This window comes from Lactuca sativa, chromosome 7, assembly GCF_002870075.4.
Source record: "Lactuca sativa cultivar Salinas chromosome 7, Lsat_Salinas_v11, whole genome shotgun sequence".
In the NCBI taxonomy this organism is placed as follows: domain Eukaryota; kingdom Viridiplantae; phylum Streptophyta; class Magnoliopsida; order Asterales; family Asteraceae; genus Lactuca; species Lactuca sativa.
Window position 1 is genome coordinate 204232516 of NC_056629.2, and position 12911 is coordinate 204245426.

The following is a 12911-nucleotide window of genomic DNA, read 5'->3' on the forward strand; positions in this document are numbered from 1 at the left end:
TGGAGCGGATTCATAATACTTTCCATGTGTCTTAGTTGAGGAAGTGTATAGCCGACGAATCGGCGGTAGTGCCGTTAGAGGACATTCAGGTGGATGTGAGCCTGAACTACGCGGAGAGACCAGTTGTGATTGTGGATCGAAAGATCAAGGTTCTGTGGAACAAGGAGGTGCCCTTGGTTTTGGTTCAGTGGCAACATCGGAAGGGGTCCGAGATGACTTGGGAACCGGAGAGTGAGATGTGTGAGCAGCATCCAGAGTTATTTGCAGAGCGAGACTTCGAGGGAGAAGTCTAGTTCTAGTGGGGGAGAATTGTAACAGCCTGGATTCCCAGGTATTATTCATTTATTTATTTTGGTAATTTGTGAGGAGACTCGGCGAGTTGGAGCCTAGACTCGCCGAGTATGATCACGGATTTGGACGCGGGTTCGCGTCCGGACTCGGCGAGTCCAAGAGTGGACGCGGCGAGTCCACGCTGTTTAATGAAACCCTAATTTCTCGGGTTTGAGGCATATTTAAAGGGCCTTATGGCCGTCATTTGCACTCATCAGTCCCCAGAGTGAAACCCTAGAGCAATTGAGTGATTTAAGTGAGGGAAGGAGCCATTATTGATCTTGGAGTTGTTGTCTAGCAAGGAAAGAGGAGATCTAGCCAAGAGGAAGCAAGAGAGGGGTGGATTCTTGAAGATTTGAGGTCCATAACATCACATCTGAGGTACAATCCCGAATCATTCTCTGTTATTGTGATGTTCATGTAGATTTAGGGCTTTTGAACTCATTTGTGGCTAGATCTAGTGTCCTCATGGTCCCTTAGCGAGTTAAGGTCCTGGATTTGGACCCATAGAGGTCCAGAGCACCTCATTACCAAAGCTTTATATGCATCCATGGAGGTTTTGGATTGGGATCAATGTATTTGAGGCTAAAACACCATTCATGAGTTATTCAATGCTTGATGAGCATCAAGACTTGGACTTTACGTGGTCAATAAGCTTAGGGATATTGGATCTATGAGTTAGTGAAGCGGATCTGACCTCAGAAGGTCGTTTAGGGTTGTGCATGGAATGCACTCGCCGAGTCCATTCCCCAGACTCGGCGAGTTGGTGTGGGTTGTTCAACGATTACGAACCAGGGGTTGAGTAACCTAGTCGGGTGAGTGACTCGGTGAGTCGAAAGAGATTCAGAGGGATCGGGTTCCCGTAGGAACTCGGCGAGTCCACGCCAGACTCGGCGAGTCGGGTTGACCGTTGACCGTTGACCATTGACTGGTTTGACTTCGTGGTAATAGTCAGCCAGAGTCAAGTAGTATTAAGTAGAAATATGTTTGTATTGTAGGAAGACGATAGCTCGGGAGATCGAGCACTAGTGGTTAAGAGATTTACGAGTTACCGAGACACGCGAGGTGAGTCTTCTCACTATACGTTACCTTGAGTGGTATTCTGGTTTGGCCAGAGGGTCTTATGTGCTATTTATGAGATTGTATGCTATGTGTTATTTGTATGCTGTATGACTATATGGACCGGACCGGAGGGTCCAACGATTCAGAACGGGCCAGAGGGCCCAATGAGCTATGAGTGGACCAGAGGGTCCAAGGAGCTGCGGGACTGGAGGGTCCCACTGAGACATCTTGACCAGAGGGTCGGTTTTATCCCCGAATGGCGTATTTGTGGTATGTGGTATTTTGGGGAACTCACTAAGCATTATGCTTACAGTTGTTGTGTTTGATGTCTTAGGTACCAGCGAGGACCGTGGGAAGGCGGCGGCTTGACTCGTACACACTCACACCGATGAAGTTCACATTTGAGAGATCTTGGGAATTTGTTTTGAAAACACTGTTGTTTCAGATTTGAAATTATGATATGATATACATTTGGTGGTTTTAAAAATTAAAAATTTAATTGGAATTTTACGTTGTTACACAGGAAGTTGGCAGACTTAGTTAATCTGTCGACGATTACCCAGATAGTGTCATGGCCACTTGGGGTCTTGGGTAATTTGGTAATGACGTCCATTGTGATTCGTTCCCACTTTCACTCAGGTATTTCTGGCTGTTGAAGTAGACCTGAGGGCTTTTGATATTCCACCTTCACCTTGGCGCAAGTCAGACACTTGCCCACGAAGATAGCAATTTCTTCTTTCCTGTTTGGCCACCAATAGAGCTTTTTGAGATCCAGATACATCTTATCCGAACCTAGGTGAACGGAATATCTAGTCCAGCGAGCTTCGTTCATGACAACCTCCCTGTAACCGCCGTACTTTGGGGTCTAGATCCGGTTCATGAAATAATAAACTCCGTCTCCCTTGATTTCTAAGTTCTTTTCCTTTCCCCTCAAGGCTTCATCCAACATGTTCTCTGGTTTCAAGGCTTCCAGCTGAGCCTCTCTGATTTGTGTGGACAGATGGGAATGGATGGTCATTGTAAGTGCCTTCACTCTGTAACTTGAATACTCTTTCCGGCTAAGGGCATCTGCTACCACATTGGCCTTGTCGGGATGATAGCGTATTTTGCAATCATAATCGTTGAGTAGTTCTACCGGTCGCTGTTGTCTCATGTTCAACTCCTTTTGTAAAAAATGTGTTGAAGGCTTTTATGGTCGGTGAAGATGGTGCACTTGGTTTCGTAGTATGTCTCCAAATATTTAATTCGAAGACCACTGCTCCTAACTCCAGATCATGAGTTATATAATTGACTTCGTGAGCTTTCAGCTATCTCGAGGCATAAGCAATGACTTTTCCTCGCTGCATAAGCACACAGCCTAGCCCTTGATTGGATGCATCGCAGTAGACCACGAAGTCCTCTATCTCTTCTGGAAGAGACAAGATAGGTGTGTTGCATAGGGCCTGCTTCAATGTTTGGAACATAGTGTCTTGATTTTCTCCTCAACTAAAGGTTACACCTTTCCGAGTCAAGGCGGTAAGAGGCTTAGAAATCCTGGAGAAATTCTAGATAAACCTGCGATAGTAGCCGGCAAGACCCAAGAATTGACGGATTTCTGCGGGTGTCTTCGGTGCTGACCAATTCTCGATCACTTTAATTTTGGAAGGGTCCACGTGTATGCCTTCTTCGTTAACCACGTGACTGAGGAAAGTTACTTTTCTGATCCAGAATTCGCACTTTGAGAATTTTGCATATAGTTTTTCCGCCCTTAGAGTTTCTAGCACTTGCCTCAAATGTTGTCTGTGATCTTCCTCACTCTGAGAATAGACAAGTATATCATCTGTGAATACTATCACGAACTTGTCTAGGAAGGGGCGGCATACCCGATTCATCAGATCCATGAATACCACAAGTGTGTTGGTTAGACCGAAGGGCATTACTACAAACTCGTAGTGACCATATCGAGTCCGAAATGGTGTCTTAGGAACATCACCCTCATGGACTTGTAATTGATGGTACCTTGATCTCAGGTCTATCTTTGAGAAGTAGCTGGCTCCTTGGAGTTGATCGAAGAGGTCGTCGATTCTGGGTAGGGGTAACGGTTTTTGATGGTAAGCTTGTTCAGTTCGCGATAATCTATGCACATTCGAAAGGAACCATCCTTCTTTTTCACAAATAAGACCGGGGCTCCCCAGGGTGAGGAACTTGGTATGATGAATCTCTTGTTGAGTAGTTCATTGAGCCGGCAGGGTAACTCTTGCATTTCTGCCGTCGCTACATGGTAAGGGGATTTGGCTATGGGGGTAGCTCCAGGGATTAAGTTGATTCAAAACTCGACTTGGCGCTCGGGAGGAATTCCAGGAAGATCTCCGGGGAAAACATCAGGAAAGTTGCAGACTTCGGGGATGCTCTTGAGGTCTTTAACTTCCTATTTTTTGTTAACGACATGGGCTAGGAATGGATGACACTCATTTTGATGTGTTTTGAGCATTCTAACACTCCTATGGTGTACATGCAACCCTATAAACCTTGGATCTATGTTTTCTCTATTATACATGCAAATATTAAATATTCCAAGGTTTCATCCTAACTAGGATATTATGAAGCACCTATACTACAAAGTTCTAGTTAGATGACATACCTTTTGATGTAGCTTGATGTCTTTAAGCTTTAATAGCTTAGCCCCAATAGTGTGGAAGCCCCAAGTGAAATCACAAATCACCAAAACACCATGGAAGAACTTGAGAGAATATGTATGCACACTAAAATTGGCCCACTCTTATGTCCTCACACACTAGTGCCATTTCTTATGCCAAAGGCTCTTTATATAGTATGGAGGATTAGGGTTACATCCATGTAAACCCTAATACCCATGACCTTTCATTTCATAGGATCCATGGGTTAAAACTCCATGGACTATCCATGATAGCTTAGCCCAACCTAAATGAACTTGGCCCATTCCATATATATATATATATATATATATATATATATATATATATATATATATATATATATATATATATATATAAGAGTCCGTATTTAATTAGTTCCTTTTTGATCACTTAATTAATTCTAAATTAATTCTTGATCAATACTAATTAAATAATATGATTTCATATTAATATATTAGAACTAATAATATATTAATATAAATCATAAACATACTATTCTCAAAAGACTATCCATATAAATTGTGTCAATGAAGTGCAACCCAAATGGACCATGCCAAGTCGGGTCAAGTACATACCAAATATAGTTATGGACTTAGACTTTAATCCAACAGTCTCCCACTTGGATAAGTCTAAAACTATTATTGAGTATGACTTCAAATCCTAACTGACAATCGTAGCTCTTAAATCCGCTGTCGAACTCTGATCTTTGCCAATGAATTTTCCATTAGATGAGCGATCATATATTTATCCATTCTAGATATCATATGGACTGAGACATGGATTATAATCATTCTCTCTTTCCATTTGTTGTTTTCGCGATTTCCGATTCATGACGACTGACTGATTGAACAAATCAAATCAGTCCTGGTTTGGCCAAGCACTCACATGTGTCATCATTAAATCATCGAGGGACCCACATATATCACTGTTATCCCGAAGGTAAATGGAATGGATAAACTTCGACTCGTATGGCTTGTTCTACTACTTGTTGAATCATACACAAAGGCAAGTTTTATAACATCGAGTTACCGAATGCGGTTTCGAGCAATCAATGTACAACCAACTCATAGTAACAACTCATATCTCTAGGTTTGAAGAATATAAGATATTATCGTCTCATGATCACTCGTGATAAAATCCATGATGTGATTCAAATGTGCGCGGGTTGAATCCAATACTCAGAACTTATGAGCACTCATGAATGTTGTAGCACAACTTTGTCCACCAACTTGGACCTCAACAAGCTAACCCATGATAGTCTTGATTAATATCTACTTCCAAAATATGAACGACTGTGGATGGTTTGAATAACTTAGCCATTCCGGAAGAATAACCTAGTTATTATGGAAGTCAAAACATGAAAAGTGAAACACAAGAATAAATGAATCTAATATGGTATCAAAACCTATGAATATAAATAAAACACTTTCTATTTATCACCATATGGATTACTCATTATTCATTGTTTCGGTTTTATCAACTTTATACTTGAATTAAAACATAGGTGTCCCATGCTCCAAGCATGTACACTATGTTTTCTAAACAATAGCTTTACCATACACCAAGTATGAACTCTATGTTTGTCTATGATCCTTTTCTTTGTGAGCTAGATCAATTAAACATAATTTCAATGATTTTCTTTTCACACTCGCAAATCCTTGTCTTAAATGTAAGAATTCCAAATTCCTATCATTTATCGAAATCTGTTTAGATTTTAAACTTATATGCACTGTTCCTCTTGTAATGATTATGCATAAAGCCACAACAATCATTACAAAGTATCCCAATGGAGAGAAATTCCATGGAAACGATGTCTGAGATTCAAAGCCCATTGCTTTGAACATGCTTCTTGCATTAAGTTTCTTTAACCTTACACAGATTGCTTCCACCTATGAAGACAACTCTATATTACCATTTTGACTACCACTCCTGAACAAGAGTTGTCTCTTTTCAGACTATGTCAATATGGTCCTTCCAATATTAACAGTATACTTCCAACTGTCCTTGAGTAGCCAAATCTTTGGTAAAACTTAGATTGTCCTCGACAATTGCTTAATCACTTTTGTCATATCCAATTCTCGACATTTTCCTCCTTAATGCCCCAAGGCATTTGGAAAATTCAGAAATAATAAATATTATAGCACATGTAATCGATCTTGTACCCAAAGTAAATGGGACACGATTCATGATGTTTCACATAAAGACATGGTTCTAGACCATGCTTTTGCCATAATAATTTTTTGTTTGCCATATTCTCAAAATTTGACTATGAAAAAGGATGTCGTAATCATAATCGAATTTTGAGAACGCAATATATAGAATTTTCTTAAGTTGAACCAATCCAACATGAAATTCATGTGTGTATATATATATATATATATATATATATATATATATATATATTCTTAACTAAAGGTGATTAAAATCTCAATATAATCTCTTTAGAATGATTATAAACTCAATCTAAGCTTTTTAGAATTGAAATGAAGTATAATTTCCTCTCCCTTAATTATAGCAAAACAACTTTTCAACCCCTGCAACCTCACGAATTGAAACTTTTGTTTTCTATAATTAACATTGCTAACTTGCAATACTTACCATAATTATCATGATCCCACTAACATGATGATTATTAGCATAACACTTATGCTCCCACTAGCTTTGACATGTATCCAGAAAATAGCTGGACCTCTAGAAGTCAATACTTTATTGACATTCTTACCAAAGTTCAGATGTTCTGATACTAGAAGACTTTATCAAAATCATACACCTTATCTTAGATAGATCACAGGTGTGTCTAAACAATTTCAGAACTGTGAAAAGGGATGCCGTAATCATAGTCTCAATTGTTTAGACTTTTTTCCATTTCTCATAAGTCAATGTTAGTGTGTCGGTTAACCACACAGGCTCCACTAACGACTTTGAGAATTGCAAATATCACAATTGCTATCTACTTAAAATCTACTTAGTGAAAGAATTTCCTCACCATCATTTTCATGAATCGGAGAGAAACCTTATGAAACTTAGATTTTATGGTGTATGTGGTCTTATCCATGTGAATTTTTCAAACCATAATCACAAGACTAGGTTAGTGACAAATCCTAACTCATATGGATTGAACTTTGTGCAATCTTAACTTCTTGCCACCTGGCAGCTCAAGGGCCTACCATTGCTTCCAAGTATCTATGCAAGCAATTGAGAACATGTAGAACTCAAATGTATAGCCAACTTAACTGGAATGGGCACAAAAATGTCAACACGATAGGTTATAAACCTCTAGTTGTGTGCTAGCGATGAAATACAAGTTTTTATTCTTGATTAGTTCTTGAAACCATTTCAGGATCTTTTAGACTCCCACTGTCTTCTTGACCAATGAGACATTCTTGTCAAATATTCAAGAGATAGTGTGGATTCTAATCAAGATAAACACTTAACACAATTGGTCTTAGTTGGTCTTTGTTTTATCCAAAACACCACAGCTTACCTACCAATTTCAAATGTACAAGAGTAGGACACTTTTACTATTACATTTGACAAGTGTTTTAAACCTTTCTTTAAGATATGTCACTCAACTCACAGTCTTGGAGTATGACTCTAAGACTTGTTTTGGAACGAAGTATGACTCATCTTATTGATTTAACCATTCCAACAATTCAAGGTTCCTCTTCTTAGCTATCAGAATGCACTTAGAGGATGAATTGTGATAAGGTCTCTTAATCATTAAGATACTCATATAGCATGATACTAAAGTACTCTCCCATCTTTTCAGATTTGAGAAACTTTTATCCATCTACCTAATTTGATTCTTCTCATTCGTTCTGCAAAACATTGAAAAATTTTCAATGTTTCAGAATTATACTTATGCTAGTAAGTATAATCATATTTACTAAACCTTCGTAAATCATGATGAATAGTCTTATCCATCTTTTGTGGTAGACTTTGACAAGTTCACCAGAAAGTGTACTTGATCCCTTAGTCCTTCTCTTGAGTCACATATACATGTGACCACGAAACTAGTCTTAATTTTCCAAAGTTGAAAATTCTCATACATCACACTAAACACCTTGTATGATTCCAAGTTTCGGTCCAATTGAAACTTGGGTGATGAGAATCTTTCCTTACTTGGTAAATTTAGACACTACCACAAATGAAAGAATCAAGTTCATTTTTCCAATGTTGCTAGAAACATACAGACATCAAGTTTTCATAAATGCCATTGTAAAGAGATATAAAATAAAGTAAAACAAATTTTTTTTTATTTATCAAAATGCGGAAAAACTTTTCCCTTACAATGCAACTTTAAATGAAAACAATGCTATTACATGTTTCCTAGCAATCTATCATAACTCCTAAGAGTAGCTCAAGAATCCAATCTTCAATCAAGCGATAGAAATCCATCTTCGCAATCAGATCAACATACTCTTTCTTTAAGTTTCCTTCACTTTTCCTTTGATTCTTAAAACATCAACATGTGACCCAGTCACATCATGTAATAAGAATCTCAGAATAGAAACTTAATCAAGTTAGATAGTGGAATTTACCTGAAGTAGAGTCAAACTTATTGACTTTACTAGCCTTATGATCTTTCAAGTAAATTTGGCAGCTGCGCAACCAATGCCATTTCCTTTTGGCACTTTAGCATATGGACCCTTTGGTAATGGTACATGGAGCTATCATAGACTTAGTTTTTTCTCTTTACCATTTGGTCAACCGAGTTGACTATGGCCTATCGCTTTCCATTGGGATGAGAATGCTTTTTATGGATTTCCAGTGACACCATTGTCAATGTCCATAATTTTTTGGGAAGTCGATCTTCTAATCAAATTTTCTTTACTAGCATTCCAAATCATTGCTGATTCAGCAACACCAAGCAAATAATCATTAAGGGTCTTGTCATAGTCTGTTTCATAGTAGTCCAAAAAGAACTTAGAAAGTGATTGAACCACCAACTTTCTCAAGACTTTGACACCCAACTCTCCAGGCTTGTCAATATGTGACTTCATCTCCAAGATGTGATCACACCTAGACCTTGCCTTGCCAATAGGAATTGAGTGGCCTTGAACTTGTGGGTTAGGGAGAATATTTGAAGGAGGTGGAGGAAGTGAAGTTCCAATAGATTTAGGAGGATCATAGATGTCTGAACCAGACATCTTTTTGGGAGATATTCAATATAGTTGATCTAAAGACCTTAATATAACACCCAATATGAAATATTAAGGGTAAGACCCGGCAAACTATTTTATAACTTGGAAGAGGGATGTAGTAATCCAAGCTATAAAATATTTGAAGGTAGGTGAATGACAATTCACCAATTTCCACCAAGATAAACGAAATGTATTATTAGGTTTTAATTGGTTTTGAAACTCCTAGATTCTTTTGAGATTCATTGAACTTTTCAAAGGCATGTTTCAATCTTAAGTGTGCCCTTCAGGTTTTGTGACTGGGATGCCGAGGATCACAAAACAAGGTGTGAATAACCATGCAAATATACTTGGTACCTTTAATATTTACCCCTCAATCGATGTGTCGGTTAACCACACACGCTCCACCGATACTATGATAAACATTATGTTACCCTTTGCCTACCTTGTTAAATCAAGCTAGTGTGCCGGTTAACTACACACGCTCCACTAACTGACTTAAGCAAAGTGCAAAGTGTAATTTCATGGGTTAGCACCAAATTCACATTTTCCTAAGTAACAAAGATTATGTATTAATAAGAGTTTAGTTACTTAGTATTTATCATTAATAATTTTAATGAAGGGAGAATTATAGTTATTGTCCTACCCGTTCGGCTAACGACCCTCCCCCGGTCAAGGAAGCGGTGGGTGAGAGTGGACATCCATTAAACTGCCATTTTATAGGCAGTAACCTTATACCCCCTTATAGACAGGCTTCGTGAATGAGGCCTACTAATGGTAAGACGACTTTACTCTTATACATACATACATACATACATACATACATATATATATATATATATATATATATATATATATATATATATTATTATTAACTTATAATACTATAAAGTATAAGGGTTGAATTTTAACTTTTAAAATTCTAAGGGCTAAACTTGGAACTAAAGTATTCATGGGAAAACTTTACAAATTCCAAAACTTGAGGGAAAGTTTTGAAACTATTCAAAACTCTTGGGTTTTCATAACTTATGAGTTTAATTAAAGCTTTAAAACTTTTTAATGAAGAGACTCTTGGACATCTATAACTTGAGGACAAGTTATGGAGCCATAAAAACTACTTATAAGAAAAGACTCTTCATTTTTTGTAACCTAATGAATTTTTATGAGTTTTAAGATTCATAAATGTGACTTTTCATATAACTTGAGGACAAGTTACAAAAACACATTTTATGATCAACTTTTAGATTAATTTGGATTGAAAACAACTAACACATATTTTTCATTAATCTAAAATAACTCATAAAACAAGGTAACACAAAAAAACTTTTGGTAATCCATAACTTGAGGACAAATTATGGACCCATTAAAATACATTTAGATCAAGAATTAACTAAAAAAAACTTTTTGTAAATAATTCCTATGATCTACCAAAACTCATAAGCATGAACAATCCATATCAACAATTTCAAGAATTACACAACATAAATAAAACTTGAAATTTTGATTTTAACCTTAAAATTGGTTTACTATAATCATTACCACTTTAAAAACAGGTTTTATAAGTCCAAAATAGCTTAAGGTAATGATTCTAGACCAATTACAGCTTTAAAACTCGAAGATATGCTGCCAGGGGGTCCAACTCGTCGAGTGCATGACCCAACTCGGCGAGTTGGATGAGTTTGCACTTGGACTCGTCGAGTCCTGTCACACCCCCAAACCAGACGGCGGAAACATACGAGGGCTCGTGTGACTTTAATTGAATATCATCACAATGAATATACATGAATCGTAACATAAACGTCACCATGCATCAATACATTACAACTGATATTGTTTATATTCAGTACATTGTTTTCAAATGTTACCCATTCATAACACAAATTGTTTGAGAGTTTTCAAAACAAAACATTCTAACGTACTTGGTATTACCCTTCCGCTTATCTATTACCTGAGAATACATGTTATTTTGGAGAAACGTCAACATATGAAATGTTGGTGAGTTCATAAGCAAAGTTGTGAATAAAACGATTTGTATAGTTTGTAAAACCCAGAAAATCCGATATTTTCTAAAAAGACATTAGTTTATCAAAGTGTGAAGATTCATAAGTTGATGCATGAATGATTTCAAAACATATATGTAAAAAGAGTGTTTTGTATTGTAGTTATAGAATTTCCGAACGAATAGTATTGATTTTCCCCGGAAATCCTGATGTTTTCCGATGTCGAAAGATATACGTGATTACAAATGTTGTACCGTCACATCGAATCAATATTGATTTTACCACCTTGATTACTATGGAATAACATCCTAATTCCGTCTACTTTGATTACTTGTAAGCCTTAGCGAACGAAGAGAAGAGGAGCAATATGTCCTGCTACTATCATAAGTACCTTAGGCTGTCGGGGATGCGAAAGACACGATGAGCCAAATCGCATTTGGTTGCTTTGACCTTACTAGCAATACTAATGGGCCAATAGGGCCCAATAGCACATAAAAGCTATTGAAAGTCCTTTTTATATGGAATTGGGTCATAGGAGGCCCAGTAACATATAAGTGTTATCCCTTTGGGCCCAAAGATCATGTTAATGGACTTGCAAGGTCCAACAAGCATGATTTGAAACTTCTAAGCACAAAGTTTGAATAATTACTCATCTTAGGTTTCGCATATCTATTGGAGAGTTCAATTTTACGGTTGTTGTAATGGTATCGATTCGAGACCGATCAATTCGTTTGTAACGATATTTGGAGTTAAACGTGTATTCGTCTTTTGATTTTTCGGCAGTCGTGGTTTTTTTATTCTGACTCAATGAAATAATTTGTTTAAAAGTAGAAGTTTGACCCTTTTCACACCTTTCTTTTTATTAAAATAACAAATTTAGTCCTTTATAAAAAAGAAAAGACATTTTTAGCCCTTAAAATATTTTCTTGACACCTTTGTTTCATAAATTCGTTGAATTGATGGTTTTAACTCAAAATTTATTTTTTTTAACTGTTTTAGTCCTTTTAGAATGGTAATTTTTGGTTAAAACCCAACTTTTCACAATTTTTACAGTTTTGGCCCGAAATCCAAAAACTTTACATTTTTAATCCTTTTTGGAAATAAAAGGCATTTTTGACCCTTGAAATGGTTTTATTACCCTTTTTATCCCCTGTTTTGAAGAAAGTTTCATTTCAGCCCCTTTAGTTGTCATTTTTCGCAATTTTGGGCTTATTGGGCTAAAAGGCCCAAAATTAGCCCATTAAGCTAAAAATTTACATTTCAAGTCTTGTATGGAGGCTATTCAGAAAAACAATTATGGAAGATGTTTTGACTCTTTTGGCCCATAAGAAACCGTGACTTGGCAATATTTAACCCAAGTTTTGTATTTTTGACAATTTAAGCCCAAAAATGGGTTTTATGTTGGAAATATGTTCATCATAATCTTATAACTTATTATTCTTGACTTGTTTAGTGTAAAATAACTTAGATCATGTTTTTTTCCTTTCTCATGTCATAGATCTCGAGTATCACCCCTTTTTGGTTACATGTTCATCATAAAAACACATAAAAACACATATACATGCATAAAATCACACATAGCATACACATACACATAAATCTACACATTTTCTTGTATTCTCCCCCATAAAACACATAAAAATCGAAAAGAGAGGGGTATGAAGCTCACATTGAGTTGTGGTTTCGGTTTTTGAAGGAAGAGATGAAGAAATTTCGATCCTAGC